The sequence below is a fragment of the Nomascus leucogenys genome, chromosome 23 (genome assembly GCF_006542625.1).
Source record: "Nomascus leucogenys isolate Asia chromosome 23, Asia_NLE_v1, whole genome shotgun sequence".
Taxonomy (NCBI): Eukaryota; Metazoa; Chordata; class Mammalia; order Primates; family Hylobatidae; genus Nomascus; species Nomascus leucogenys.
The window spans coordinates 29,161,228-29,174,179 of NC_044403.1; the positions used below are offsets into that span (position 1 = coordinate 29,161,228).

At 47.3% G+C, this 12,952-nt stretch overlaps 1 protein-coding gene across 2 annotated transcripts in view; it reads right to left on the reverse strand.

Annotated features, from left to right (window-relative positions):
• The window catches only part of PRMT8 (protein arginine methyltransferase 8), a 102,813-nt gene that overhangs the window by 88,468 nt on the left and 1,393 nt on the right, over positions 1-12,952 (reverse strand). The window lies entirely within an intron of this gene.

The window sequence follows — 12,952 nt, forward strand, 5'->3', positions numbered from 1 at the left end:
TTGGAGAGTGAGCCCCTCACAGTCTCTCCTGCTTGGAAAAGAAAGAGCTCTTGCTCTTAGATCCATAGAAACCCAGGCCTGGGAAGGGAAGAGAAAAAGAAGACTGAGCCAGCAGGTGAGAAACAAAAATGAAGGCAGAGGTTTCTGGAGCCAAGTTTCTTCCCCAGACAAATAATTGGAAGCAGGCTGCCTGCAGTGAGTCACATCCTTTGTCCAAGTCACAGACCCAGGAAGTTCAGCTTTGTCCAAGTCCTTTGTCCAAGTCACAGCCCCTTACATTCTTTGTCCAAGTCTTCCTGCTGCTCCCCAAACCTCCACCTTCTATGCCATTTGCTGCCTAAGGGGAAAACATCTCTCCATTTTCAACAGCACGAACTCAGCACCCGTGGGCATGTCTGGAAGGGGCAGCCATGTGGAGCTGGCATCCAGCTCCATCAACAGCACGATAAGGGAAGACAGGCATGGAGCTGCCCTGGAGGCCCCTGAGAGAGCAAGGTCGTAACAAGCAAAGTGTGAGGTTACAAGAGCAAAATGTAAGCTCTGCACACAACCTCTTACCTCTTAAAGTCCTCATCCCCATTGTCTCCATTGATTTAAGGGGTAAGCCTACAGACTGAGATAGATGGGGATCATTTCATCCACTTTTCAGATGTGTAACTCTCTGCAGCAGGGTCAGGATCATGGGTTCTGGCTCCTGATTCTTGACTTTTTCTATGTTACTTGGTATCAGCCGAGGGCCGGAGGAACTGCAGTGAATGTGTAAGGAAAGTTGAGGCCGCTACTCCTTGGGGCTCAGCATAGGTCCCTGCTGCCTTGACTGGATTACGTGGAGTGCACTCCCGAGGTGGGGGTGGACCTGAAGAGCTCGGAAAACTCTGATTTCTGCTGCTGAGGCAAAGCTGTAAGAAGAAAGTGGGGTGGGGTACAGGCTTGCAGCACTTCGGTTAAGCCTCCAAGAAAAGCCACCAGAGCTGGCCTTGTGGACAAGACCCCAGGCCCTGCAGTACTGGCAGTCCAAGCCATTAGTTTGGTTTTCTTTACATCTTGGAGTAGGGAGCAACTTATTTTTATCTATTTTTAAAATTCAATTCAATTTTTTCATTGACAAATCATAACTGTACATATTCATAGTGAATATAGTAATATTTCAATACATAGGATGTATAGTGATCAGGTCACGGTAATTAGTACATCCATCAACTCAAACAGTTGTCATTGCTTTGTGTTGGGAACATTCAATATCTTCCATCTATTTATTTGAAACTATATAGTATATTATTGTTTACTGCAGTCATCCTACAGTGCTATATATAGAACCCTAGACCTTATTATAAATAGAAGAGTGCATGGCTGTGTTGGACCCACAGCACACATGAGTAAAGGGACCTGGACCACGCTGGGAGCAGGGGTCATGTCCACTCTGCAGAGCCGCCCCACCCCAGAGCAGGACCCCAGGCCCTGAGTGCCCGCAATTAGGAGCCTTGGCCTCAGGACAGTTCAGATCTCTGGTCTGAGAACATCCCCCACTGCATCAGCCAGTAATGGTGGATCGGGTCAAGGGGGAAAATATATTGGCTCCTTCAAACCCTAAAATACTCCTGCCTCAAGCAAGGTTTTTCAGGGGCTCCCTATAGTCCGCTGCCACTGCCTAAGCATAGGGCATTCTTGATTGTCTCAGGCAAGGCCCTCACTCCCCTAGCCCTTTCTGAGACTTATGTCGCGCCGGTTACACTTGTCTGTGCGAAAATCTCCTCTTACTCCGTTTGCATTGATTAAAATCCTCTCTGCAACTCTGACTTTGCCTGACTTTGCTCTTCAGCAGTGAACATCTAACTGGGACAGCTTAACTGCGGACTTGCTTTAGGTCACATGGATGGTAGCTTTGACCTCAGAGGTATACTCTTCTAGTGGGATCCTCTGTGACTGATAGAGCCTCAATCAGTGAATTAAGAAGGGGACCAACAAATATTCATTTAATTGCTAGCATCCATATAACATTTTTTTTGCATACAGAAAAGGTACATGTGGCTAATGATAGTTCAGTGAACACATAGTTTTAAGTCTCTAGCAGGCACCAGCTATCGTGGTAGATGCTGGGGTTCAGTGGTAAAGAGCATAAACAGTGTCTGCTCTCACACAGTTGATGGTTGGCTTCTAGATGAGGAAACGGGGAAATAAAGCACAGGGTGATATACGCTGAGATATCACCAGCATATTAGATATCATCAGCTGATATGAGTACCAGCAGGAACTGGTACTATAGGATAACATAGGAGGAGACTTGGATCTGAAGGTGGTGGCAGGAAAGCCTTCTTGGAAGAAGCGACATCCACACTGACACCTGAAGAGAGAGTCGGAGCAACGAGTGAGGAGGGGAGGTAGGCAGCTGAGTGTGGCTGGAGCAGAGGGAAGAGCTTGTAAGAAATGGGGATGGAAGGCGACTCAGGGGCATGGTTACACAGGGCCTCCTGAGCCCGGGTGAGGAGTGGGTCATGATCCTAAGAAGAATGGAAAAGCCACTGATAGGGTTTAAGGAAGGGAGAAGCATAATCAGGTTTCTATTCTAGAATGCGCACTCACACTGCTGTGAGAGGAGAACCAAGTAAGCAAAGGGAGGGTGTGCAGACAGCATCTAAAAGATCACCGCAGAGATCCAGGCCAGAGGTGAAGAGACACGAACAGGGACGGCCACAGTGGGCCTGGAATGGGGAGGACAGATTCAGGACAAAGAGGAGAAACATTTCAGATGTAGAATCGCCAGGTCTTGTTGTGGAGAAAGGAGAGAGCAGAGTTCAGGCTTGTGATTTTGGTGACTTATTACCAAGAAAAGTGAGAATGGCAGGAGCTGGGAAGAGAGGACTCCGGAGGCAACCCAGTGAACCTGAGCTGCCTAGGAGACATCTCGGTGAAGATGTCCTGCAGGCAGGCGGATATGCCGCGCCAACCTCAGAAGAGAGATGTGGGCTGCAGTCTGAGAATGGGAACTGGTCACGATGCTGAGAGAGCGGAGAGGGTCACCTGGAGACAGCATGCAGAGAAGGCGACCAGAACCCTGCCTGGAACAAGCCCACAGCACCACAACTCACAGAATCAATGAAGCACATCAGCTGCAAAGTCAGGGCTGCGTAATGTCTCTGACCCTAAAACTCGGGCCTATCTTTACAAGACCCTCCCTCAACTCTTCCCACGCCCGGCCTCACCTTAACATGTTTCTCACAGGAAACACACCCTCCCACGTGGAGATGTCAGACCCTGCGTGTAGCTCAGAAGCTCCAGGCCAGTGATTAAACTTGTACCTCATGTCTCACATATTATGAACTACAAATCACACAGGATACGTTTGTTTGTGTATGAGCGTGTTCTCCTGCATGACGGACCTACTGACTCAGAAGTGTGTACACATCACCACACAAAACATCCCAACACCCTGCAGTCTGTCTGGAATAGGTCATTTATATCCACTTTCGGCAAACATCAGAATTGACTATTCCCATTCTGAACTATAAGTTTTCTCCTAAAAGTGAAACAACAACTGGGCAGAAACAAATCTTAAAGTTGTAACAGTAAGAAAGAGAAGAAAACATCTGCCAGCTTTATGTCGTATCCCACTATCAAATGTAATCCTCATGGCCAGCCTATAAAATGGGATTTATAATCCCACAGGGATGAAAGTGAGATCCAAAATCAGATCTGACTACTATGCTCTCCCCTACACCATACTGGGTCAACAGCTTTAATGTGGGAAAAAAGGGGAAAGAATACAAAAATTAGCAGGGCGTGGTGGCACATGCCTGTAATCCCAGCTACTCAGGAGGCTGAGGCAGGGGAATCGCAAGAACCCGGGAGGCAGAGGTTGCAGTGATCCAAGATTGTGCCACTGCACTCCAGCCTGGGCGACACAGCAAGACTCTATCTCAAAAAAGGAGAAGAAAAAGAATTCTAACAAAAGGAATAGCATGTGCTATACACAGGTTTATTTTCTTTACTCATTGAATGAGAGTAGTCATCAATTTTCTACTATGTACCTGTGGGCAAAAACGGAACTAATGCATGTTAATAGAGAACAAGTCTTAATTACGGCCCTATCTACACTCCTGATGGGCTGTAATCATTTGTGGAATCCTTTGACTGAGCCTCCCCAGAGAACTACTGTCATAACTGCTTGTCAGAGAGAGATGAAGTCCTTGAATTTAATGTGACTATGGGAATTATAGTCTTTCATTTTCTGGGAGACCCAGGCTTGAAAGGCCACCACTTGGCCGGGCACGGCGGCTCACACCTGTAATCCCAGCACTTTGGGAGGCTGAGGCGGGTGGATCACGAGTTCAGGAGATCGAGACCATCTTGGCTAACACGGTGAAACCCTGTCTCTACTAAAAATACAGAAAATTAGCCAGGCATGGTGGTGGGCGCCTGTAGTCCCAGCTACTCGGGAGGCTGAGGCAGGAGAATGGCGTGAACCCGGGAGGAGGAGCTTGCAGTGAGCCGAGACTGCGCCACTGCAGTCCGGCCTGGGTGAAAGAGCGAGACTCTGTCTCAAAAACAAACAAACAAACAAAAAAGAAAGGCCACCACTTTGCTTTAGCTAACAAGAGATGATCTTTCACAATAGAGTGACAAACGGGGCCCTGATTGAGGAATTTGTTAACAGCCTTTCCCTTTATAGTGGCATTAGCCCAATTTGGCCTTAGCTGTGCCACTCACACAGCTTATATTCTGCGGGATTTAGCGCCAAGAAGACAGGGAATTTAACTCGATAATTAAACGTCCAATTTGTCATGTCAGCCTGGGTGTCTCTCTCTCCTAGCTCCTATCCATGCCTCAGTTTCTCTCAGTAGGAAGACAGGGGGAAGTCACCAATCAGTCCGGTCATCAACATGTAGGAATTGAGCAAGGCTTGAGTGGGGCCTCAAGCCTGAGAGAAGCCTGAGACAGCGTGTCTATCCCGAGGGAGCCTCTCGTAGAGCATGGCCACTTCTCTTCCATGCCCCAATTTCCTCACGCCTGTAGGAACTCCATGAGGCTTCATTTTCATTTGATAGATGTGGACAAACAACTGAGTTCTACATCCCAAAGCTGAGAGTGAGCCTGGAGTGCAGTAGGCAGCCTGTGGGTCACAGAGGCTCCCTGTTCCTCCTATAACTGGGGCCCTTCACATGGCACAGTGGACCTCTGGGCAGGGAAGCTAAAGAGCCCTGTCTTCAGCTGCTTTCTTGACTCCACCTGGCTGACCTGAGAATGAATTCCCTGAATCAAAGGTGCCTTCTCTCAACTGTTCTGCTCCCGCCTCTTCCAGTGCCGATTCCACACTGTCACCAAAAAGGCCCTGTACTTTTCTGTTCTCCTTTCACATACTGTTGGGTAAGCCCAGATTACTAATAAAGCTAATCTTTCTTGAGTATTCACCATGTGCCAGACATGTGCTTTATGTGAAATAACTCACTTAGTCCCTGTGATAACCCTATGGGATAATGCACCACTACCCACACATATCATAGAGGATGAATCCCTCACACAGATAACTGCAGTAAGTGATGCAAGCTAGGAAGCTTGAACCAGTTGAGCTTGAACCCAGTTGAGCCTGAACCCAGCTAGCAGCCCCACACTAACCCCAGAGCCTGCACAATTAACCCCCACACAAAACTGCTGCAGGCTGAGAAGCTGGTGACCTACATGGCTTAGTTATTCATTGCCCTTCCTGCCCTCCAGAAGAGCCCTTCAAATAAGCTGCTGATCAGCACCCAAGTCTACCACTAAAGTAATTCCTCTGACAACTACAAAGCAAAACCGCTGGGAAGATGAGGGGATCTAACCCAGGGAGCCTATTACAGGGCCACAAGCTCCAATCAGTTATAGGCTCATTTCCACACATGGAAGTGTATCTTCCAAATCTCCAGGTGGGTAGGAGCTGGTGTGGAGCAAAGGTTAGGACAAGCTTGGGGTTGGGAGTGTGGACAAAAGAGAGGAAGGAGGCCATGTCAACAGCAGAGAACATTCCAGCTCTGCCACTTACTGGCTCCATAATGTTGATGAGGATAATGAAACTGCAAATTTCAGTTTCCTTAATTGCAAAACAGAATTAATAAGGGTTGCTTTGTAATGTTGTTGAGTAAATTAAATAAGGCAATGTTTACAAAGTACCTGACACGGCACCCAACACATAATATGTATGTTAAAATGGTAACTCTTGCTATAGTGATTGCTACCGCCCAAGGAAAAAGCCATGATAAAGACCCTGGGAAGCCAGTGGGTGCAGTGTGCAGCTGAGTGAGAAGCAGGAAAGAGATAAGGGAGAGAGACCACTTTCTCGGACTTGCAACTATTCTGAGGCCATTCATGAGCCATTTGCTATATGGCAGGCACTGTGTTGAGTAACATCATGGGTTGAATTGTGTCATCCAAAAAGATGTGTTGAAGTCCTAAACCCCTAGTACCTGTGACGGTGAGCTCATTTAAAAATAGGGTCTTTGCAGATGTTATCAAGTTAAGATGAAGTCATATTGGATTAGAGTGGCCCCTAATCCAACAAGACTGTTGTCCTTATGAAAAGATGTATAGACACACACAGGAAAGAATGCCCTGTGAAGATGAAGGCAGAGACCAGATGATGTGTCTACAGCCAAGGAAGGCTGAGCATCGTTGGCCATCACGGGAAACCAGAAGAAAGGCAAGGAACAGATTCTTCGTGAAGACTTCAAGAGGAACCAACCCTGCCGGCATCTGGATTTCAGACTTCTGGCTTCCAGAACTGTGGAAGAAGACATTTCTGTTGTTTTAAAGCCACCCAGTTTGTGGTACTTTATTACAGCAGCCCTAGGAAGGTAATACAGGTGATGAAACTACAAAGATAAATTTTAAGAAACAAAGTTCCTGTCCCGGAGCCTTTAGTATTCATTTTATCCCAAAAAAGTAGCTGGATGAGAGTCCAGACCTAATATTGATGGCCTAGGGTCAAGCTTCCAAAGAGCTATACTTTGTTAGACAAGTACATTGTCTACTGGGTCCAGCTAGGAACCTAAGCCTAGGGATAGTTTAGATGCGCAGGGAGAGTGAGGTGATGGCTGTCCCTGCCACAGTTATATCAGGCCCCTGTCACCCACACGGCATAGTATTGGAGACTGAAAGTGAGAATGGCAAGATGGCGGTGGAAGCAAGAAAAGATGTCCTGGAAAAAGGAAAGCGGGGCTGGTGTCTCTTCCTAGGTTTCTTCCAAATTCACCATTCCACATTCCTCCTGTTAATTTGTCCACCCTTTCTCTTCACATTTTAAGTTTCTACTCTGGTTCTTCTCATGCCTTCACAGCCTAGCGGACTAGAAAAAGCATTTTGGTGATTAGAAAACCAGACTTTGAGCTCTAGCCTCATCACTTACGAGCTGTGGGATTTTGAGCAAATAACAGTAACTGTGCTTCGGTCTATTAATCCATACAATGGGGATATATGTAATTCACAGCATTACACACAATGCAATGTATTAAGCAAGGATTTTAAGTTCTACAAGAAGGTCAGAGCTCTCACTATGCACAATTCCTAGACCTTATGCAGAGAAACACTGATCTTAGACAGTACAGATCAGGATATACCAGAAAGTTGGCACAAAAAATAAAAACAATAAATGAGATGCTACGTTTACAGGAGGTATAAAGAGCACAGACCTAGGAGTCCACAGGGTCTCGACCCCAACATGGAAGAGCTTTGTGATATTGGACAAGTAGTTCCTATCGCCTGATTTAAATGATTTGAGTTTCCTCCCAACTTTAAGATTCTATGACTTTATGAAAATATGCACATCAAGCTGTTTGCTCAATATAAAATTACACTTTAAAAAGAGATCTTTACTTATGGGCCACTCATTACAAATATGGGAAAAACTGTGATGCTTGAGGGAATTCTTATAACAAGTGAAGTAAGAAAAGACATTTGATGTGTGAAATATCCAGTGGCTATTTTGGCTGGATAATACTGGAGAGGCAAATCTCAAACACTCCTCTCCTAGCTATTCCTATTAGAAGTCTAATACCAGAATATCAGAAAAAGGGATTGGAATCAATTGGAACAAAAACTAATAAAAAGAGTGAGACAACCCCAAATGAAAAGGTAGCCAGCCAGCTTTCATCTCTTTTTAGAATAACATAAATGAAGGTGACTCAGGTTGCAATCGAAGAGTTTGAGCTCAGACTTCAGGGAGAACTTCTGACTACTGAGACACTCGAGGAGTTTGGGGAAATTCCCTTCTCTGAAGCTTTTTAACAAGAGACCAAGTGGCCAACGGTGCATCTTGGGTTAGGTGGTTCTCGGAGATGGAGGCATGGACAGAATGACCTTTCAGAGGTCCCTTCTTGCCTGTGCTCACTCTGTCTTGTGACTAAGCTGGTTCACAACAGCACCACCTGCTTGCTTCTCACATGCAGACGCTGCTTTCAGTTACCTTGGCTGTGCACATATTTTCAGGCTGCCCATTTTCCCCCTGCTGGCAGAGTAGACTCCAAGGTGTAAGGACTGTTTTTACAGATTTTTGCATGTTCCACACTGGTATGTGATAATCACTTCCCATTGCAGTTAGCAAAGAGGAGGAAATGAAACCCACTCCTGAATTGGATACAGGAGTGTTGTGTTTCACCGTCTTTGACAGCCAAAAGCCAATTTAGGACTCTGAAAAGCCAAATTTGCCAGGCAAAAAAAAAAAGGGGGGGTATCTTCTTAATTCTCCTGAGCTCACTTAAGGACTGAAATCAGTGTTTGTGGAGCGAGGAAAAAGTCACGTGGACCATGGTTTTATGGGTCATTTCAGCTACAGAAATGAGAAAGTGGGAGAATACTTTCAGTTTGCACTTTTTTGGCAAGACTCCTAAAAGCTAGCAGGATCATAATCATCAACGCTTATTGAGAACTCACCATGTATAAGGCAATGTTCTAATTCTTTGCATAAATTAACCCTTTTCATCATCACAACAATCTTAAAAGGCCCAGAGATGTTAGGCAACTTGCTCAATGTAGCAACACATCTACTAGGTCCAGAACTGGATTGAAAACCAGGAAGTCTGTCTCCATAGCCCACTAGTTAGTGTACACACTCTGCAGAAACAGACATAGATGAAGACCATCCTCAAAGAACTGTGCCTGGTTCCTCCTCTTCCTCAATTCCCTGACCCCTGTAATAAGGGGACCACATTCTTCAGCTGAAAGTAACTTCCTGAGGAGAAAGATCTACTAGCCAAAACCACCAAGATACACCATGCCAGAAGTCAGCTCAGTTATCCCCATAACTCACTGCAACCCCTAATCTCACTGTCACATTGTAGGATTTTTTCCAACCTGTAATTATTCCCTTTCCCTGGGCCAGCAAGTCAACAGAACATTCAAAAACAAAAAAATATATCAGTTTCCAAAGTGACTCTTTGCTAAAAGTGTTTCCCAACTCCTGGGGGCTCTCCTTTGAGGTGATAAAACCCTGATCAGGGAATCATCGCCATAAATAATGCATATCATGCATCAGACTTTCACCAAGTATCAGTAAAGCAAGCAGTAGCTCAGGAGGGTCCATTATCCCCCACAGTTCATAATTGGGCATTGTGATTAATCCATTCATCTGCTATTCAGATGAGCACTCCACAGTAAGGGTCGGTAATTACTGAATATTGAACAGGTACATGAATAACCAAAATGTACCCGTGATTTAACTGGCTTCAGCACCTTGATTCCCAGAATATTTACCCATTTTGAGTTGCAAAGGTTCACAGCAACTAAGTACAGCAGACAGGTGGGGTGGGAGATAGGAATCCCAATTTACAGAAAGCCATGAGTGACTAAAGCCCAGAAGGCTCAAGAGTTTATTCACAATCACATACATCAATTCAGTCAACATTTATTAACATTTATTACTTATTGTGTGTCAGGCCCACAAATTAAAAAAAAAAGTACATTATCTAATAGACATGTAAATAGACACACAAAAAGCCAATTATCTTGCAACAGGAAATGTGAAAGACAGGCATTAGGAACACATAAGAAAGGGTAATCCCCCTCCCTGGGGAGAGAGGATAAATGGCAGATCTGGGAAGCCTGCCCAGAGGAGGTAACATTTGAGCTGGGTCTTGCAGGTTGAAAAAGATTGTTTTCCAGAGAGAAGAAGGGGGAAAGAGTGGCACAGGCAGAGGAAAGAGTATGCACAAAAGCATTCAGGTATGCAGTCGGAGGTCTTTTCCAAGAATTGCATGATGCAGGTATTAATGGGCTTTGCACACCATGCTAAGGAAACTGGGCTTTATCCAGTGTCCTGTAGGCAATAGGACAACATCCTAAGTTTTTGAAGAGATGCCTGATCATGAGCAGATTTGTGCTTCCAAAAGCTGATCCAGCACAGTAGGATTATGAGGCTGGATTAGAGAAGAGGACCAACAGTTCAGAGGAAAGTGCCTTAGTGAGGGCAGAGGTGAGATGACGTGTCTTGGGCACTGACAATGGGCGGAAGAGGAGAGTGGGACTGGAGGCTTTGCACATGTTCCAGAAGGCCACAGAGGAGGTTTCTCATGACACCTAGGGAACAGGGGAAAGGGAGAAGAGGCTGGCAGAATGGTGATTCCCTTAGCTGAGGAAGAGAAGCATAGCTGAGTGATCAGGAGAAAGCGTACATGGAACTAACACTACTGCGTGTTTGCCATGTGCCAGGGGCTGTCCTGGCATTTCCTTATACCCATACCTGCCCTATTCCATGAGGAGAATCAGCTCAAGTTAACAGAGAAGGGAACTGAGGTCAGAGCGGTTGAAGAGTGCCCCCAGGGCCATCCATTGCCAACAGTGCCCAGCAAGCGTGTGATGTTGGTGCTCTCATGCCCTAGCTGGGTACTTCACTTTGTGGAGGGAGGCTTTGGTCACAATGTAAGTAGTTTTATTCTTCACTTGCTCCCTTCCTGCCCAATGGTTGGAGTATCTCTCCGTATCTTTACCTTGTAAACGAATACTTTCTCCCATCCTTGCCCACCCCCATCACTGCCTCTCTCCCTTCCAAAGTATTCCTCTCCGCCCACTCCTCATCTACTCGCATTCACACATGGCATCTTGTTAGAAATAGCAAGGGTAGGGCAAACAGCAATGAATCAGAAGTGGGGGCAATGTGTGTCTCAGGGCTGACTTAACCCACCAGAAGACTTTCAGCAATTGCTTGACCTCAGCCTCGGTGTCCTCAACTATAAAATGGGGATAAGAAATGAATACCAATCTTTGCTTATCTCACAGGATTGTTGTGAGGATGGAATGAGATAAACAACAAAAAGCAGGAAAAGGTGCCTACAGGATTATCCATCATAGTTGTCCATGAGACTGTGAGCCCCTCCAGAGCAGGGACCAGGTGGTCCTCATGTTTGGAACTTGGGTACCTAGCTTTCCTGGTAAAGAGCCGGTGCTTGATAAAGAGATGTGGAATTCAGAACTAGGACCACTACCACGCTCCCCACCACCCACGGACACACATGGAGGCGTGCTCCTGCCGCTCTCATCTACCATAAATGCAGGCAAGCCCACAACACCCCACTTTTGGAAGTGCTGCTCTAGTCCTGGCTTATTCCAAAAACAGCCAGTTCCTGGAGGGAAACCAAGTGATCGTCACGCTGCCTGGATGCCTCCGCTAGGCACGTTTGACCAAGTCTGGGTTCTATCCCTTCTCCAGGGAAGTTGCTAAGAACTGATCCGCCAACCTGGCTCACACCCCTCCAAGGAGCCCCAGCTGGGTCTGCCCCTCCCCGCACTGCCTTGGTGCCCCGCACGCGACGTGGTTTTTTGTTTGTTTGTTTTGTTGTTGTTCGCAGGAGCCCAGCCGCCCTTACTGCTGTTTTCATTGATGCCTTGAGCAGAGCTGGCATGTGCAACTGCTGAGAAGGGGGAGCGCGGAGCGGCGGGGGAAGCAAGTAAAAATAGCCTGGCGCGCGGCGCTCTGCCTGCTCCGGACGCCTTTAACCCTCGCCGAGGTTGGGAGAGCGCAGCAGCCGCCGCTGCACACTGCGGAACCTGGCAGGGGTCTGCACCCAGACCCCGCGCAGCAGCGGGGGTACGAGGCAAAGGGAACCGCAAAAACTTTTTTTTAGAAAAATGAGCCGGGGGTGGGGTGAGGTGGAAATGCAGGGAGGAAGCGCCTTCTCGCTTCCAGGGCTCCAGCCACCTGGCAGAGACCGCTACGTGCCCGCTCGCTCCACACTTCACAGAAGCACGGCCTTGAAGCCCTGGGCTATTTTTAGAAACCCTTTCGGCGGGTGGGCGATCAGAGGGCGGAGGGTGAGGGGAATGGTAAGGATGGCTTTCTGCTGGGAGGCTCGCTGCCTCGCACTACACATCATTCCGAATGTCTGCTCTCAGGTGGGGGCTGGGGAAGAGGAAGTGGTGAGGGGACGGCAGGCATGCAGGCTTTACCCTAACTCAAGGAGACAGCATTCGCTACTGAATGCCCCGCTGCTTTCAAGTCCCGGAGCGTGTTTGTTTTGAAATCGACAATTGCCAGATGCATGCTGCTTCTAGTCTCTCAGAGAATGGGGATTTATAAAGCTTGGCTGCCTACGCGGTGGGGTAGGGGTTTTAGCGCAGAGTTAAGACCTCGAGGAAAGAAGACCAGGGAGGGTCTCTCTGCCTTTTTGCATTCCGGCAAGACAGAGGGACAATCCCCGCGCCACACCCCCATCCCCGCCCCCCGCTGCATATGGGTAACCATATGTGAAATGTGCGGCAGCCCCACCAGACACCCAGCTATTAATAGAGCCTGGGAGTTTGCTCTCTGTGTCTTTTTCCTGCCACTGAGTAAGGGACGATCTTCACACACATGCCCCACTGCGCCCCCATCTCGGCGCACCGTTTCTCCAGGAAGGTAAGGGGGCTGCCCACGCTGATCCCCTTCGTGACTACAGGTGCCCGGAGCCTACGGAATAGTCCGGTTGTTGTAATGACAGAGGGGTCAGAGCGAGGCGAG